General features: G+C 33.4%; 1 protein-coding gene across 4 annotated transcripts in view; it reads left to right on the forward strand.

The window, feature by feature from the left end:
• The first annotated feature begins 1,300 nt into the window (after positions 1 to 1,300).
• Eag (potassium voltage-gated channel protein ether a go-go) overlaps positions 1,301 to 18,796 on the forward strand; it is a 105,798-nt gene continuing 88,302 nt past the window's right edge. The window contains exon 1 of one of the 4 annotated variants that reach the window (XM_072896645.1): positions 1,301 to 1,782. The gene's annotated coding sequence lies outside the window, so the exon portion shown is untranslated. The remainder of the gene's footprint in view (positions 1,783 to 18,796) is intronic. The other 3 variants (XM_072896646.1, XM_072896647.1, XM_072896648.1) reach the window with 3 other exon arrangements.

The raw sequence follows: 18,796 nt of genomic DNA on the forward strand, positions 1-18,796 counted from the left end.
TTCTCATAAATGTACTTAATAAAGTTGTTTTAGTGCACAAAAATTTTAGAGTTTTTGATTTAAAAATAAATTTTACGATTAAATGCAAAAAATAGAGATACAAAGAAAGAGCTTTGTGTTGTGTAACAATTGATAATAATGTTTTATATTTTGCAATTAAAATCAATTTGAGTTATACTTTTCGATAGAGCAATGAAGATTGTTTAGAACTTGTAAGGAATACTAAATATTTCCGGCGAAAAGAGAGAAAAGACTTTTTTTTAGAATTAAAACTCTTAAGAATTTTGAAATTTCTAATGTGCTTTGAATAACATAGTCAGAACTTTATAAATTACATCAAATTACTAAAAATGAAATACTTTTACAAATATTGGGAATACATGATTAAACACAGATATATATGAATCGAAATAGAAAGAATTTACTATGGATTTTATAAAATCGTTTTCTCGTTTCACCCATAATTGTTCTTTCGATGTCATAATATACATATATATAGCCGTATAAAATAGTTGTTAATGCAAATAACTTGGACGATTAAGCATGGTAAATCTTCAAACATTACAAAACTTTTTGTCATAAAGATTTCTCGTTGGAATCGTGCCAACTTTCGCTGGGATATTCACAATAGAATGAGAGATCGTTAATAGCGTAATAGAATTGTAAAAATTGCCAAAGCGCGGTCAAGATATTATTTCGCGCAAAATGTACAACGAATGTTATTATCTCCTTATCAGGTTGACGAGAAAAAGTGGCTGGGAAAGGAAAAAAAAAAAAATAAAAAAATTATTAATGTTTTTGTCGTCAAATAAAGTTATAAACGTTGTTTTATTCGCGAACTAGCTAAAATTTCTTTCGACCGAATCGGTCGTCGCGCAAATCACCGCGTCTCGTGTCGCGCGTTTGCGTGTCAGCGGGTCACGTGCGTCCCCTTGACAGTGAAAGGGTTAACGTCGGGCGTGTGGAAATTGCCAGTAGCTATATGATATTCCGGTAGTTACATTAACCAGCGGGCTCTCTCTAAGCCGGTCAGCGGTTGGTCCGTCGTCGGTCGTCGGATTACAAGAACGACCCGACCCGACCCGACCCGAGTCAACTCAACTCTTACGGCCAACGGTTGATCGGGCCCGGCGTCGACCAGCGTCCAAGGGGAGACGGCACGTCGCGGCGGGCCGGGCCGGAGAGTTTTAGGGAAAAAGGGCGAGACACACAGCGGGGGGGTTGCGCGCCGCGACGCGCCGCGACGCGCCGCCGTGTGGGGGATGGTGTTTCTTCTTTCGGAAGGGGTAGTCAGCGCCGCCAACGCGGCACCACGCAGGGTGAGTCTCAGTCGCTACTCGGTCACCCCGCCGATACGGGTGGGTTCCGCGCCAGGAGTCGATCTGTCTCTACCCGCGCGTATCAATCTCTTATTCTCGTTCGTTCTCTCACGCAAATCGTGATCAATCGCGCGCGGGCTTTTCTCGCTCTTCGAAGAGGGAGACTCGTCCCCTTCGTGGATTCGCGACACGTTGTGGTGGCCGCCGCCCCCCCTCCCCACTCACCCCTATACCTCATCCCTGGTCCCCAGGATTCGCGTTTTGAAGGATCCGCGATCTGTGCGAATCCCGTGTGTGCGGGAACGTGGTGCCGCAACCGGTCAGCGCGCGTGCACCAGGCGACGATCGATCGATACTCGGGATACAATACGATCCAGAGAGGCGATGGACGGAACCATCCCCCTGCGGGACGACAGATAAGGAGTTTGAGGGAATAAGGGACAACGGCTACGCTATTATACCGGTACGAAGATCGTGCGCAGCCGAGGCGATCGCTTCAAATGCGCTCCGATTGCGCCGGCTTATGTTAGCGATATAAAGCGCTTATCGAGAAGGGAGCTTATATAGCGGTCGGGTCGCGTGATGCGACCTAGTCCGGAATGATCGTTCTCGCTCTCGGTCCTTAGTCGCTGCGCGACACTCGATCGTTTATCGCGCATTCTGCAATCGTGATCTCGAGGGGACAGTAAACGTAAATGATCTTCAGAATCCGTGTTTGATTAAAAATTCTCAATCGATGGACTTGAGACTAGTCAATGATTTTTTAATATAAGCATACGTTTTTGTTAGAGATATCTATATCGGAGAGCCGAACAAGTATACGAGAGGGCAAATGAATTCTTAATTGTGATTTCGAGAGACGACGAAAAGAGAGAGATACACACACACATATATATATAGAATGTGTATGTGCAGCGAGGATCTAATACGCTTTCCAGTTCTCAGCGTTTTCTTGATTACAATTGAATCGTGTCAAATCGTGGCGAGAGAAAAATCGCAAACTGATATATCAATGTATCTTATCTTTATCCCCAGGAGAATGAGAAGGCAGTGCTCAGTTAAGATAATGTTAATGCATGTTGTCGGTGAGAATCGTATACATATATATTCAAGAACTGCATCGACTAAAGTTTGATAAATTATTCATGATATGGTTTCAATATCTACCAAAGTATACGTAAATTTACACAATACGGGATGAAACGCTCCAACAGCAGTACAGTTTGTTACATCGTGACGATTCTCGAACGATCATTAATCGTTCGATGACTCTCTCCTCGAGATACTGATTGTGCCATGTGCCATGTGCTGCTCGATGAACTTTAGCACCACTGCGTTGAATTAGAAATTCCATTAGGAGCGAGTAAAACTATCGAGTGTAAAATAGCAAGTAACTCGATGAAGACGAAGAAAGCAATTTCTATCCGTTGGTCGAAGATCATTTTTTTTTTTTTTTTTTTATTACGAATTCCTTTTTTTTTCCATATAAGATCGACAAACGATGACTGCATCTTAGATGTGCTTTTCATCGACTTTCGCTACTTTGGCTTTTGAGTGCACGGTATATTATATTTGATGCGTTTAAACGATTGGACGTATCGGATTTTGTGACAGCTTCCATTCTAGTCGACAGGATTTTATGGCAACGATAAAAGGAGCAAGGAGCTATCGAGTTTTGTCAGCTATAGGCTTCAACGAGTGAATCACTTGGGTTTTATCTCGTGGAAAACTTGACAGCATCATATGGCTGCGACAGAGCTCGAGACTGGCGCAGTTCTTTTAAAGTTGTGCGGGCCATGTTAATGTACTGTCTCGTGCGCGCGATCAAAGCTTCTTTTAAGATATAAAGAGTGCTCGACTATATATATATATATATATATATATATATATATGTACATCTTGTGGCAATACATTTTTTTATTTAGTTCGCTATTAAACGCACGATTGATATTTCTATGCATTTCCGTGCTCGTTCTGTGCTCGAATCAATTAACACTCGCAATTCTATTATGGTAACGACGTTTCGCGTTTCCGTGTTCGTTAATTAATTTTATCATGGTTGTTGATTTTATTTTGTACTCAAAGATAATTGCAAAATTGGCATTTTGCGATGCAACCAACAATCGGTACGCGTGACACGTTTATAATGTCAAGTGAATTTCAACACGATAATTAAATCAAGATGTACATACATATACCTTTTGTAACGAAAATTATGGCGACATTGTTATTAGTAACGTGCACCCGTGTGCTGATGTGGAAAGCCACATTACCGCCCTTATCGAACATGACGGCTTAGGAGAGATCGGAACGCATCATAGTCGATTGCACCTGAATAGTCTTTCAATCTCTTGCCCTCAAGAAGACTGAGACGCGGAAGTTGATGGTATCCGCCAAGTTTCATCAATTAAGGCTACTAGGTTGAACCTTGATAGCTTAACATTATCCAATCGATCAGCGGTGGTTCGTACTTCATTGAGGTTTATAAGTACATGATGGTCGTTACAGATCAAGGTAATTTATCGTGTGCTTTCGGTTAGATTTTGTCCATGTTCTTGTTGACACAATATTTAAATGTGGGTAGGGTAAACTCGGGTAAGATGACAATAGTTTTTTTAAAATGCAGAAAACATACTTTCATTTTTGTTATTTTTTAATAGTGTTTGGCATATCATTTTCACTGAAGCTTAAATTATGTAATATTATCGAAATTAAAAGGTAAATAAGAATAATATCGTCGGGGGCTGTAGAGAGCGAGACGTGAATCGGAAACATATAATATAGTAACGAGTTAAAAAAATATATAAAATTCTATAATCCAGTGTATTTAAAACAATAATTATACAAAGATCGATTAAGCTGATAAATAAACTACAAATAATTAAAGATAATTTGTAGCTTATTTATCAGCTTTAATCATTAAGTCATCGATCTTTGTATAATTATTGTTTTAAATACACTGGATTATAGAATTTTATATATTTTTTTAATTCGTTACTATATTATATGTTTCCGATTCACTTCTCGCTCTCTACAGCCCCTGACGATATTATTCTTATTCAAGTGAGAGCTATTTATAATTCTTGTTTTTAAAAGAAAAATATTTAATAGAAATTTTATATTATCAAAATAGTACGACATAAGCATTGACCATCTTACCCAACTTTTAAGGAAAAGATGACCACAGTGACGGAAGGATGGCCATAATATTTATAAAAAATAGTGAAAACGAAAATAAAAATTATAGATCATATAACAATTTACATATCTTTATAATATAATATAATGTCCAACGTCGATTACGATAGCTCAACTGTCATTTATTCGACGTTATAATAATTTTTAGTGGACAAATGAAAAACTTTGCAGGTAGTCAAAAGTAAAAATATGATATAAGATTTACAATATCTTTATTTCGAACAATGTACGCGCATAAACTACTGTAAATATCGATTATCTTTGATAATGACTAAAAAAGTGCCCTATGTAGCGATTATTGAAAAAATTACAGCCTATGGTCATCGTATCCTAGTTTACCCTATTTTTTTCTCAAGAAGACGATTTCCCTCGAAAATGAGTCAAAAACATGATATAATGAATATGGAAGATACTTTGTATAACGTTTGCGGAACGTCGATTTATAAAGTCCACGATATTAAACTTGTGAAGATTAGTAAAAACAATCGAAATTTGGCATAAATTGTAGATAGAACAACAATTTTTTTCCTTCAGTGACGCGTGATCAAAGTGCTTCCGATTATTTTAATTATTTCCTTCTCGGCATATCGGTATAATAAGTCGGTGAAAAAAAAGCGCAAAAAAATAAATTACATTACAGCGTTCGAATGGCAATGCAAGTGGGAAGAGGAATAAATAGATCCAATGTGCATTACTTTAAATAAAAAATTAATAGAATTTGTAATTGGACAGAATTATAAAGAATCAGTGACTGAATCTGGTTGTGTTGATTCGAAAGAATATAAATTTCATCTAAGGTCAGTCTAATTAACAAAGCCAATCGTAACAAGTTGTTTTTGCGAATTTGTAACAGGTTATAACAGATTGTACATTTGAATTATAGCCAGTCAAGATTGCCAACATTTTTGAAAAATGATGGTTTTAAAAAAGATTATTGAAATATCGAATGGATAGCGAGAGAAATTTTTCAAACAAGAAATTATGATTTATTGATTAGTGTTCATGAAAGAAAGAACAGGCTAATTTTAAATCAATTTCTCGTCAATGATGCTACAAGATAAAATTATTTCACGCTCCAACCGCTTTAGCTAGGATTATTCTTTCTCTTCCTTTCATAAACTTTCTTTAATGAAGTTATCTCTTGAATAGCAAAGCGAAAATGTTAAATTCAACAAGTACTTTTATAATTGTCTCTTATAATTAATTAATTGTCGCTATTAATATTTGACCCAATCTTTTCCATATAATTTTAAATATTATTACTTTACAAATATTTACAATATTGGGTAAAAAAATTTGAAATAACATTTGCATATTTATATTTATATAAAGCTTGCAAAAGAAAGGTACGTTAAACAACAATCGATATAATTGCATTTGTGATAAAATTTTCATCCGCAAATGTCTGGTGAAAGTGGAGCTGATTAGATCATATTAATAAAAAAAATAGAAAAGAAAGAAAAATAGATGAACAGTTGGAACTTTCATTCAGTTCCCGTCGATCGATCAAACGTGGAAAATCCTCACAAGCCTTTCCGCTCGACGTTTTCGTTTGCCCTTTACTGTCACGCCAACTTTTTTTATACAAAGAAATATTTCCAATTTTATCTTTCGCTTATCGCCAATCCGTTATACACTATCGATTCGATTTCATAAGTTTAGCAACACATATATAGCGTATTCACAATTGGAGCTTAGTTTTTTCTTCTCTCGTTCTCAATATTTGTTTACAGATATAGTTTACATTACATATCATCGAGATGTATTTAATTAACTTTTTTTACATAGTGTCTTTTGAATAATTTTTCTAGTTTTATTTGCATTTATATATATATATATTTATGTATATTTTGTTATCCTTTCTTATGTAAGTTATATTGTTGTATAAGTTTTACATGCGCACGTGCGTTGCCATTTGTAATGTGCACCCTTTTTTGCTCGACCTGGGAATTTCAAAAATCCTCTAGAAGTATATCTTCGCTTGAATCTTTGCGTAACATTTCGCCAATTCATCCTGGCATATCGACCAGACGCCAAAAACTTCCTGCTGTGAGTTTCCTTTCTGACACACATTCTGAATATTCTCTTCGCAAGTAGTCGTACAAAAACTTTATTTTAACTGGCAGAGAGATAAAAATTTCAAAATACAATATATATATATATATATATATATATATATATATATATATAATATACAATATATATAATATATATAATATATATATTTTTTAAATCATGTATTTATATCTGATACATAACAACGATTGTTTGATCGTTGGCCTTTTATTGGTACGATATTTTTGGCAGCTTTCTATATCTTTCATCAAATAGATTGCGTTATGAATTTGCCTTACTTCCCGAGGGAAATCGAGGACCATGTGTATATACATGTACTACCTTGCGGACTAACTATAATTTGCTTTCCACGTCACCAATCGCTACGATGCGATTTGTCTTTTGCTTTCGCGTATTGCGCTTCGCGCACTTTGCATCTTTTAATTTTATCGTCGGATCAATTCTGGCTCGCTCAAATTCCCGTCATTTCTATTACTGTTTTAGAGTGTGCCAAATTTGATTAATACATTTTCAAATTTCTAATTTAAAATAGCTCCTTTTTAAAATTTTTCTCTTCTGCATTTTTCCCACTCACATTGCAATAATAACTAAAGCTTATTTTGTTCAGAAAGTCTTTGAAGAGTTTGTACGATATATAGATATATAGTTTGTAATATATGATTCTTGTGTTAATATGCTAAGTTAATATTTGATTCTACAATTGATTGCTATAACTTACAAATTATTATTTTTCATGTCTATTAGCTCAGGCAAATTAAAAATCAAATTTTTATTTCTTTAAACAATCGTTGAAAACAAAATTGATAAGAGGTTGTTTGTTAAAACTATGTTTATAAGAGGATAAAAAATGGAGGAATACATGTATGTATATTGATATAAACGTGAACGTTTTTTGGATCGCCGCAAAGTCGTTGTAGTTTTTTTTGCACATCCATCGTGTCATACAAATATCGAATCGAGTCTGAAAATAGGCCAAGCATATTACAAAGGAGAAATTGAAAAATGCGGAAATTTAGTGCGTAGTTACTCTTCGGTAGGTATTTTTTTTTTCATTTCGTATTCCGATTATTTTTTTTTCAACTTTGAATTGTATGTATCTTGATTCAGCGAACTACATATCTGTTTCTAACACGCGCGACGATTGTGTAATTCTACGCAAATATTCCGTGGGTCAACTTCTACGACGACGAGTAAGCTGTTGAATTAATATTAATACAGTGTTATGTGAATAATAAACATCATGCTCTCGCGTTTTCATTACAAGTCTATGATACGATTCATTCCACTGTATGAAAGTACAGATTTTACTCTCTCGCTTATTGAACTTTTTAATGATATTGCACAGGATATTTACTAAAAAAATACAATTTATTTCTTTATTTATTTTTTGATTGATTTATTTTATATTTTACAATAGCAAAAGTTGATATTAAAAGTTATAATCATCATATCGTTAGGATGAATTTTTTAGTCAAACAATAAAGTAACCGTAGTAAATGCTTAAAAAAACATGATTATTACATCTCGAAGAATTTATTTCTTTTGCACTTGAAATTCTTGATGTACGTTTATATTAGCATATACTATACTTTTATTATTTTTTTTTCCTCACTCTTTAGATAGATAGGCGCAACAGTTCGTACATCTACGGACAAAGGTATCAGTCGAACAGCGCATTATTCTTATTTACATTTATTTAGCTCAGCTCTTGTCGAGAGTAAATATCGACGCTTTACGACATTGTTTTGTATTTTCTTTTATTCAACAATGCGTACTTTCGCGGAAGATCGATTGATGAAAACTCGTCGTAGTTGAAATCCCAAGCCAAGCTCGCGTTATTCCGCGTTTTACAAGACACGGGTATAATAAGAAGCGCGTTTTCTTTTCACGTGGGAGGTCAAGACGACGACGATAGTAGTCGCTGGCGATACTCCCGACGTCGTGCATCCTTCCGAAGGACGTCGGAAGGAATTGTAATTTGGCTTTTTCTCTACTCTCTCGTCTCTGCTCTCCACCACGTCTCGCGCGACGTTATTTACGCTCGTCGACGACGCTATTTACGAGCGACTCGTTCTCGAATGACATCGCGGGAAAGATAGCGGCGCCTCCGACCTCCGGGTCTCGCGCTCATATACTCGCTAAGACGTTAATTTTGACTTCTTCGCACGCGAGGCGAGATCATTCTCGTTGCATTTCGCAGCTAAAAGAACTTCTTGTCACGTGTTTTACCCTCGACATTCGGTGACACGTTGTACGTGATATAATCGGTACAGAGCACGAAATACACATTGTGACAGCGCTTTGAACATTTTGAGTGATAAATTTCTCAACATTTTGAAAAATAAAATAGTTGGATAATTATTGCCATTAATAATTCTTTTTTTATTTTAACTGTATCGGTATAAAATCTGGATAAATTCAGTTATAAAGGATATGAAAATATAAGAATGATTCTTATTTATTTAATTTCTACTATATTATATATTATTATTAAACTGACAATAATTATTCAATTCTCTATTAAATATATTTTTAAATATATATTAAAATTGAGCAATTTTAACGCACGTTTTATTCAAAATTTCACACGATTTAATTTTTTATTTCGCTTATATCGTATTGATAAAATTAGAAACATTTCTAAGCAAGTTGCATGCGCTTTGAACATTTTGAGTGATAATATTCTCAACATTTTGAAAAATAAAATAGTTGGATAATTATTGCTATTAATAATTCTTTTTTTATTTTAACTGTATCGGTATAAAATCTGGATAAATTCAGTTATAAAGGATATGAAAATATAAGAATGATTCTTATTTATTTAATTTCTACTATATTATATATTATTATTAAACTGACAATAATTATTCAATTCTCTATTAAATATATTTTTAAATATATATTAAAATTGAGCAATTTTAACGCACGTTTTATTCAAAATTTCACACGATTTAATTTTTTATTTCGCTTATATCGTATTGATAAAATTAGAAACATTTCTAAGCAAGTTGCATGCGCTTTGAACATTTTGAGTGATAATATTCTCAACATTTTGAAAAATAAAATAGTTGGATAATTATTGCCATTAATAATTCTTTTTTTATTTTAATTATATCGGTATAAAATCTGGATAAATTCAATTATAAAGGATATGAAAATATAAGAATGATTCTTATTTATTTAATTTCTACTATATTATATATTATTATTAAACTGACAATAATTATTCAATTCTCTATTAAATATATTTTTAAATATATATTAAAATTGAGCAATTTTAACGCACGTTTTATTCAAAATTTCACACGATTTAATCTTTCATTTCGCTTATATCGTATTGATAAAATTAGAAACATTTCTAAGCAAGTTGCATGCGCTTTGAACATTTTGAGTGATAATATTCTCAACATTTTGAAAAATAAAATAGTTGGATAATTATTGCCATTAATAATTCTTTTTTTATTTTAATTATATCGGTATAAAATCTGGATAAATTCAATTATAAAGGATATGAAAATATAAGAATGATTCTTATTTATTTAATTTCTACTATATTATATATTATTATTAAACTGACAATAATTATTCAATTCTCTATTAAATATATTTTTAAATATATATTAAAATTGAGCAATTTTAACGCACGTTTTATTCAAAATTTCACACGATTTAATCTTTCATTTCGCTTATATCGTATTGATGAAATTAGAAACATTTCCAAACAGGTTGCATGCCGCGTTTATTGAGATATTTCGAGCAACGAAATATCGAGAACCCATCTGAACTGAACTTTGAAAGACTTTGCGAATCATTTTTGTATAAATTATATCAACCACGTTGCGATACGAGAGATAAAAGGCTAGACTGAATATATTCAGCAAAGGAGAAAATCATCTTCCGTTTTAATAATCTTTCAACGGCCGTTCAGTTCTGGAATAGTCTTGGGAGACACTGATTTAAGCGATCGACCGAAATTGCTTTGTCGCAAGTTTCTGCTCAAGCGCGGCCTTGCAAGTTAGCTTACAAAGTATCGGCAAATGAAAATTGTGGGAAAGTCTGGGGCACAATAAACATGCCTATATGGTTGGAAAAAATTTCAATACACTATATGTCATTGGAAATTTTTCACGAGATATCGAATTTTTTTTATGAAGCATTGTTGTGAAAAATCTTGGCTTTCAATCTTTATTAAAAAAAAAAAAAATACGGATGGCGGTTCAAGATCGTCGAAATACATTCTTCGCGAATCCGGCATGATCTGATGGATTCCTCATTGCTTACGCCGAATTCAGGAGATAGTAGAATGTCAACAGGCGACTCGGCGAGCATTATCCGAGGACGGGACAAATTCCTTCTGGCAGTCGGTGTAAGATGAACGCGCAGGGAGGGCGTATCTTCGTGTAGGGAGTATAGTAAGGTCGATCGATATATGCCCCTTTTGAAATGAGAAGCCGCTTCCTCGAGCACATCGGCAAGATAGTCCGACTAAAGTAACGCTAATGGTGAATCGAACTCCACTTACAAGGTGAATGAGATATCGTATATCCCATGCGAAGGTTAGAAAAAGCGAGAATGTGGCCGAAAGGCAAAGGAAACACATCCAAAAGTCATGCTTATTGTTAGGCGATCGATTTTTTTTTTCCTGTGAATTTGCACAGCAGAGCCTGTTATTACTACCCATCTCTACTCGTTGCTGTAGGTCGATGTAACTACCCGATTATCGATCGTGATATACAGCACGATCCGATATCTCGTTATAGAACGAAAGAGACAACTTTCGATGTTTGCGCGAGCTATTAATGATGGAATTATTAGCTCGACTCTCCGGAAACAGTCTTCTTCCTTTTCCTTTGTTCGTTTTTTTTTTTTTTTTTTTTTTTTTTTTTATACAGATCAATTATATTATACAGATGAGAGCTGGATAATTTTTTCCTGACCTATTATTCTTAAATATTATTAATAATAATTATTATATTCCTGATTACTTATGACTATGACATATTTTCGTAGAACAGTGGAAACCGTGTATTTCTTCGTACATTACGTTATACATTATCGATTGCATCGCCGCACAAGCCAGTGTATGCAACGCAATTAAAGTAAATGACTATAAGAAGGGAGAGGAAGGTGTATTCCAAATTAACTAAAGAATAAAATGTTGATGCAGTGGCTGGCATCTTGTATTTTGCATTCGTATTTTCATTTCATTTTAGAATTCCGTAGGAAATTGTGTGGGACCTACCGCGAGAAGAGCAAGGCGCCCTTGAATTTAACAACTCGTGCACGTAAATACACACAGGGCAAGAAGGGAGTTTGCTGAATTCTCTTGCATTGTACTTTCCTGTGAGGCTTGGTGGAACTGCTTCCGCCCAACGAGCGCGGCTTGTCTTAACGGGGTCATTCGGCGGTTACGTAGACAATGGCGTGGACCACCGACTGAGAAAAGTATACGCGGATCGATCGATCTCTGGAGAAGATGAAAAAGGGTAGTAAGGCGTGTCGTGCCAAAAACGCGCGTCTCGATGTGACGATGTTTTATATACAAATATATAAAACGCTTCTTTTCTCTGGCGAATCGATCCGCGCTTTTGTGATACACGCTTTAAATCGTCCCGAGGTTTCATATTCTCTTCGTTATATTTTACAATGTTATAACGCGAAACACCTTGGACTCGTGCAGCTGATAAAAATAATGTAATAGGTACGATAGATGTTCAATCAGCAAATAAATAAGAAATTCCTGCAAGATTAGAATTTTTGCACGATATATGCAGCTGCATCTGAAAATTCACAGTCTTGTAGCAGACAGATAACAAGGCGTATTTATTCTGCCGAGGATATCCATATGAAAGAAACTACGAAAGAAGGAATGTGAAAGACGTGATATTTCTTTTCTTCCTTTACCGTATAGTATTATTGCTTTAGAGGTGATATCTACTTTTTCCTACGCTTTAAAATTTATTTCCTCTATTCTATCTCACAGTATAAATAAAATTGATAGGGTAAACTCGGGTAAGATGGCCGTAGTTTTTTAAAATGCAAAATACATACTTTTATTTTTGTTACTTTTTATTAGTGCTTGGCATATTATCTTCACTGAAGCTTAAATTACGTAATATTATCGAAATTAAAAGGAAAATATTTCATAGAAATTTTATATTATCAAAATAGGACAACATAAGCATTGGCCATCTCACTCAACTTTTAAGGAAAAGATGGCCATAATATTTATAAAAAAATAGTGAAAACGAAAATAAAAATTATAGGTCATGTAAAAATTTACATATCTTTATAAAATGCAAAAAACATACTTTTATTTTTGTTAATTTTTAATAGTGTTTGACGTATTATCTTCACCGAAGCTTAAATTACGTAATATTATCGAAATTCAAAGGAAAATATTTAATAGAAATTTTATATTATCAAAATAGTACGACATAAGCATTGGCCATCTTACCCAATTTTTAAGGAAAAGATGACCATAGGGACGGAAAGATGGCCATAATATTTATAAAAAAATAGTGGAAACGAAAATAAAAATTATAGGGCATACAACAATTTACATTATCTTTATAATATGTCTAACGATTACGATAGCTCAACTGTCATTTATTCGACGCTATAACAGTTTTTAGTGGACAAATGAAAAACTTTGCAGGTAGTCAAAAATAAAAGTATGATATTAGATTCACAATATCGTTATCTCGAATAATGTATGCACCGAAACTACTGTAAATATCGATTATCTTTGATAATGATTAAAAAAGCTCACTATGTATGCGATTATTGAAAAAATTACAGCCTATGGCCATCATACCCTAGTTTACCCTAAAGAAACTTAAAAACAACTGATTTTTTAAACTAAAATTTCTGCAAATATATTGAATATATATCTATTACTATTAAAATTTATTACACGTGTATCATATTTTGTTTTCTTATTATTATGTCCAATTTCATCGCCAAAGAAGCCGAATTATGTATCTGAAATATATATTATTTTCGCTATTATCGAGTAATTTTGGCATACTAATGGGATGGTATCTAATGTAACTCGTCAAGAATTTTCCCACGAATATCATTGCGTATTTACAGATTTGACAGACGACATGAAAGCATAAAGTTTCTTTAGTGACTTTAGAGACTTACATTGTGCTTGTCATAGACTTTCTATTGCATTACAATTGTTATTTGGACGTATCCCTCGGCCGTTGCGTCCTTACGCGAGCTTAGGCTTTTTTTTCAGCGCGAAACTAAGCTAATCGATTGTGCGCGAACTACTTTTCCACTTTAGGCCGACCTTCGAGCGATATTAGAATTCTTGTAAATCCGGGCGAACTCGGCCTCTCTTTTCTAATATTGGTAACATTCGCCTGCACGCGAGGCATGAGTGCACCTATCCTGTAAACTGGGACAAATTGGAAATGTCACATAACGACGACGAGGACGTCGACGATGATATCGAGTCAACGGTGTCGAGGTTGCAAAGAGTCAACGTTTCCTTTCCGGTCGATTTCGCATCAACTTGTAAAAACAAGCTTAATTTTTAATGTGCGATACCCTCACATAGATTATTACAGATTCTAACATGCTCGAATGTCTACGTTTATTATTACATTTACGTCAAATGTTTGATGTTGTTTCTTTTATTTCTATTTCTGGAATATTTCTTAAATCATTAGAATTATATATTTTTTTGTTGCGGCTGATAGCGAGAAAAAGTTCAGGGGGATTGTTTCGTTCAGTCGCGCAGTTTAGAATAATTACTCTTGATAATCGTTGTTCATTTTGTTATCTAATCTATGAATTTAATCTCATCCCACTATATGCTTGTTGTAGAGAGCATCGTGATAAGGTTCACGATAATTTTGGAGGATTTTCGTTTGAAGGATTTTTCTTCAACTTATTGATAATACCACTCGAACTCCTCCTTGAGGGACTACTACATCTCAATATCCATCTAACCCGTGTAGCTAGTCAGGTACTTGAAGCTCTTTGCTTCGATACTCCAGGTGGTCCTTTTGCAGAAAAATAAACACGCGACGACCATCTGGATTTTGAAGAAACGAATCACGACTATTTTCAGAACTTGGACGATTCAAGATTTGCAAATGTTTGTCGCGAGGAAGTTCGATTGTCTTCAGTCGAAGCTGCCGATAACATATCGAGGAACGATTTGTCTCATTCTTGGATAAATTATTCATTTGGATTGTTAACTTCAATTTCGTAACGCGATGATTTATGATGTTGACGTAAATCGATGAGCGCACGATAACCGTAGGTAGAAAAGTTGTTTGAGAAAGAAAGAGAGGGATTATCTCTCTCTCTCTCTCTCGCGGAAATAAAAAGGATTTAATTTCGAAATTTTTGCGAACTACGAGCTCGCATTTAAAATATTTACCCTTTATTCTATATTTTCCAATAAAGTTGTCCATAGATTGCATTAGAAATGGAGTAAAACCCGATAAGCGATCGACAATGATTGTTATTCCAGTTCGAGCAAGTGGTAATATCGTCTTTCTGCTCGTTAAATGGTTTGCATCCCACTCGTATTCCTCATTTTATCTTAGCGGTACTTTAAGTGTCACCTAGATTGAAAAGCGTTCCTTAAGAGCCTTCTCGCAGTGCATCGCTTTCAGATAATATCGTAAAATTCATTTTACGTTGCTATATAAATTTCCTAAGTAAAATTGATCTGCGCATTAGATAATTACCAACTGACTCCCATCCATTCACCTATACAAATACCCGCGACATTTCTTAACTTGCGCGAATGTGATAACTCAGCTTATAGGAATCCATCATCTCTTTTTAGTAATAAATAAAAAATTAAGTTATACTCCGACGTTGTTTTGCCAACACATTGTCAGCATCTCGAAACTTTACGTGATTTACAACGATGTAAAGAGTGATGACAAAAAGAAAAAAAAAAATAGATTCTTATTTCTTATTAATTAGAGGACAAAAATATATCTGACAAGTAGAAAGAGATAAATGATTATAATACATCTGAGAAATTTATTTTGATATAATCAGAGAGAATACATTTATTCAATTTATTCCGAATTCGTTTGCTATTCTCCGCGCGACGTTTCAGGAAAAATCATCGGATTATCAGTTTCCTCGAATTTTCGTTATTCGACATGAAAGAGACAGTTATTCCTTTGAGACATCGAACTTTCGCAGGTATTCCTCGAGTCTTCCTCCCTCGGTTTCCCGCAGCGGATGTGCTCGTAAGTTAATGAACGTCGCGATACATCGCCACCACTCTCTTCTTATCGCAAATATCAAGTGGCGAGAAGGAACTTTATGTTTTGCATCCAGCAAAGTTTTGCTCTTTGCAAACTTTGAGCGCAGCCGTTTTTGGCTTTCACTTAAAGTAGATGTGTATCTCAAGTATATACTTACACATATAAACGAGACAGAAAGAATAAATCAATACTATACATACAATATAACTGTAATAATTCGCAAATAGTATAACGCATAATAATTTACAGTAGTAGTATATATAATAATTAATTATATTAGTGAATAACGAAGTAGTAATTAATAAACAAATAATTAATGTAATAATTAGTTATATCAATAAATAACTAATAGTACACAATACTTATTGTTGATTAAATTAAATTTTCAAAACTTTATTTATATTTTATTATATATTTTTTATATTATTTATATTGTACACACACACACACACACACACACACACACACACACACACACACAATAATAAAAAGATTTATTTATATTAATATATAAAATGTACAAAAAAGTCTTACGTATAAACTGTCAAATTTCTTATTTACACTTTGTATGAAGTACCAAGATATTATTTCATACATATTTTATAGCTCATAATATTGGCGAACGCGTAATGCATGATCGCGTTTTTTTATGCATTTCGCAATTTCGTGTGCATGACAAAACAATCGTCTGACGGTATGTTGCTGAATGAAAAACATTGACGGAGGTTTTGCTCGCATTTGTGATGACGAGCGACATACGCGGAAATTGCAACGCTCGCAAAAAATAAGATCGTGAGAAACGCAGATTTGACATTGTCATTGGTGCTTGCATCTTGCTGATACTTTGAGGAGGCAAACGGCCTGGAAATGAGGTCGATTCTCTTTTTATACGGGGATTGACCAAAGCGATTCAAACACAAAGAAAATGCGAGCGGATAAAAACAGCACTCTCGATTATTTATCGAACAGTTTCCTCGCAACATTAGTAATCTTCGCGTTTATTTAAGAGACAGATTTATTTTCCAATTAACAGAACCTTCGTTCCCATGCTTTATTTAACAAAACCAGTAATACGTTGTTTGAATATAACGCTAAAATTAAACGAAAATTTTTTGTTACGTTTATTTTTTATCGAAAATATTTCTTTTAGAAATATACTGGCAATGAGTTTATACAATACATGTATGAAAATCAGGGATGGGAAAGTTACTTTTAATAAGTAGCTAGTTACCGTTACTCGTTACGGAGTCAAAATAATAACTAGTTATCGTTACTTAAAAAGTAACTATTTATTACTTTTTTAAAACAAGATCAAAAATTAAATAAAAATTATACTTTTGTAATATTTCATTAAAAAAAATTAATAATTAAAATATTAATAAAGTATCAGTAAATTTTTTATTTTAAATTTATAATACCATAAACCATAAATAATATGGAAATAATTTTAAAACATTTAAAGTATAAATAAAAAATTTTGGTTTCCATTAAATTTATAACTATAATCAAGTACACGATATATTTTTTGTACTCTTATAATTATGGTCAACAAAGATGTTAGCGCGTTCTAAATACGGACTTATGTGAATATCTGTTGATAATTGAAGATTGAAATATACGAAAATAAAAAATATTATATGTCATCGATAGGTTCCGTATATAAAAAATAACGCTAAAAGTAACTGTTAAATTCGTTACCGTTATTACAAAAATGTAACTACGTTATCGCTACAGTTACAGAAAAAAAATAGTAACGCCGTTATCACTTTGTTATCACAAAAAGTAACTGTAACGGTAACGGCGTTACAAGTAACGCGTTACTTTCTACTACTGATAAAAATATAAGATTTGATAACTGTAAAAGAAGCGACTTGTACTTGTTTACATACTTGGCGGTATGTCAATGCAGCGTAGTCGGAGCACCCTACTATAACAAAAGCCAGAAAAGGAGTAAAGGACAAGGACCGACGACCGACACGTAGTAGATACGAAAATATTACAATTATTTCTTCGTCAGCATTCATTCGCGAAGGAAGGCGTATTATTCATCAATAAAGTTCTTCTACTTTGGCAGCCTCCGAAGGCGATTCTATTCGATTCTCTCGTAAAGTTAGTTCTTATACAGTACACATATACTTATAACTACTTACAAATAATTTTGACGTCTATAAAGATCTACACTCAAAAAAATATTTTGCTAGTGTAAATAGATTTCTAGATGTCTCAATTAAAATTTATCGCTACTTTTTGTATCTCTTGGAATATTGTCTGTCACGTATAGAATTTATAGCAGCAATATTCTAGCAATTCCTCTAGAAAATTTAGATCCCATTGCTAAATATTAATCACAAATATAATTCTCCTTGACAATAGGCATCGCAGAAAAATTTTCTGTCTAAATTACATTAATAGTGCAGATATAAATTTTGTCTCTGTCATTTAAATTGATCAAGTGCAAAATATATGCAGTATCGCAGTATTTGCTAATAATTTATCTGTTTCAGTTAATTTATTACACGTAGAGAATTTTTGTTCAAGTTGCAAGATCATTTTTTTGAGTGAATATAAAAACAATTTATGACCCGTGGAATATACGAGCTACATTAAAAATTTTTAAAATAATTAAAAATTTTAAAACTCAAAATAAAAATATAGATATTATAGTCTCCTCCAATCAATTTTTTATATTTATTTTATTACACATAGAACGTCAAATGTGTCTGCTTATGTCTACGCTCAAAAAAATATTTTGCTAATGTAGATAGATTTTTATATGTCTCAATTAAAATTTATCGCTACTTTTTGTATCTCTTGAAATATTGTTTGTCGCATATAGAATTTATAGCAGCAATATTCTAGCATTATCTCTAGAAAATTTAAATCCCATTGCCAAATATTAATCACAAATATAATTGTTCTTGACAATAGGCCTTAAATATAGTATCGCAGAAA

This window comes from Anoplolepis gracilipes, chromosome 7 (assembly GCF_047496725.1).
Source record: "Anoplolepis gracilipes chromosome 7, ASM4749672v1, whole genome shotgun sequence".
In the NCBI taxonomy this organism is placed as follows: Eukaryota; Metazoa; Arthropoda; class Insecta; order Hymenoptera; family Formicidae; genus Anoplolepis; species Anoplolepis gracilipes.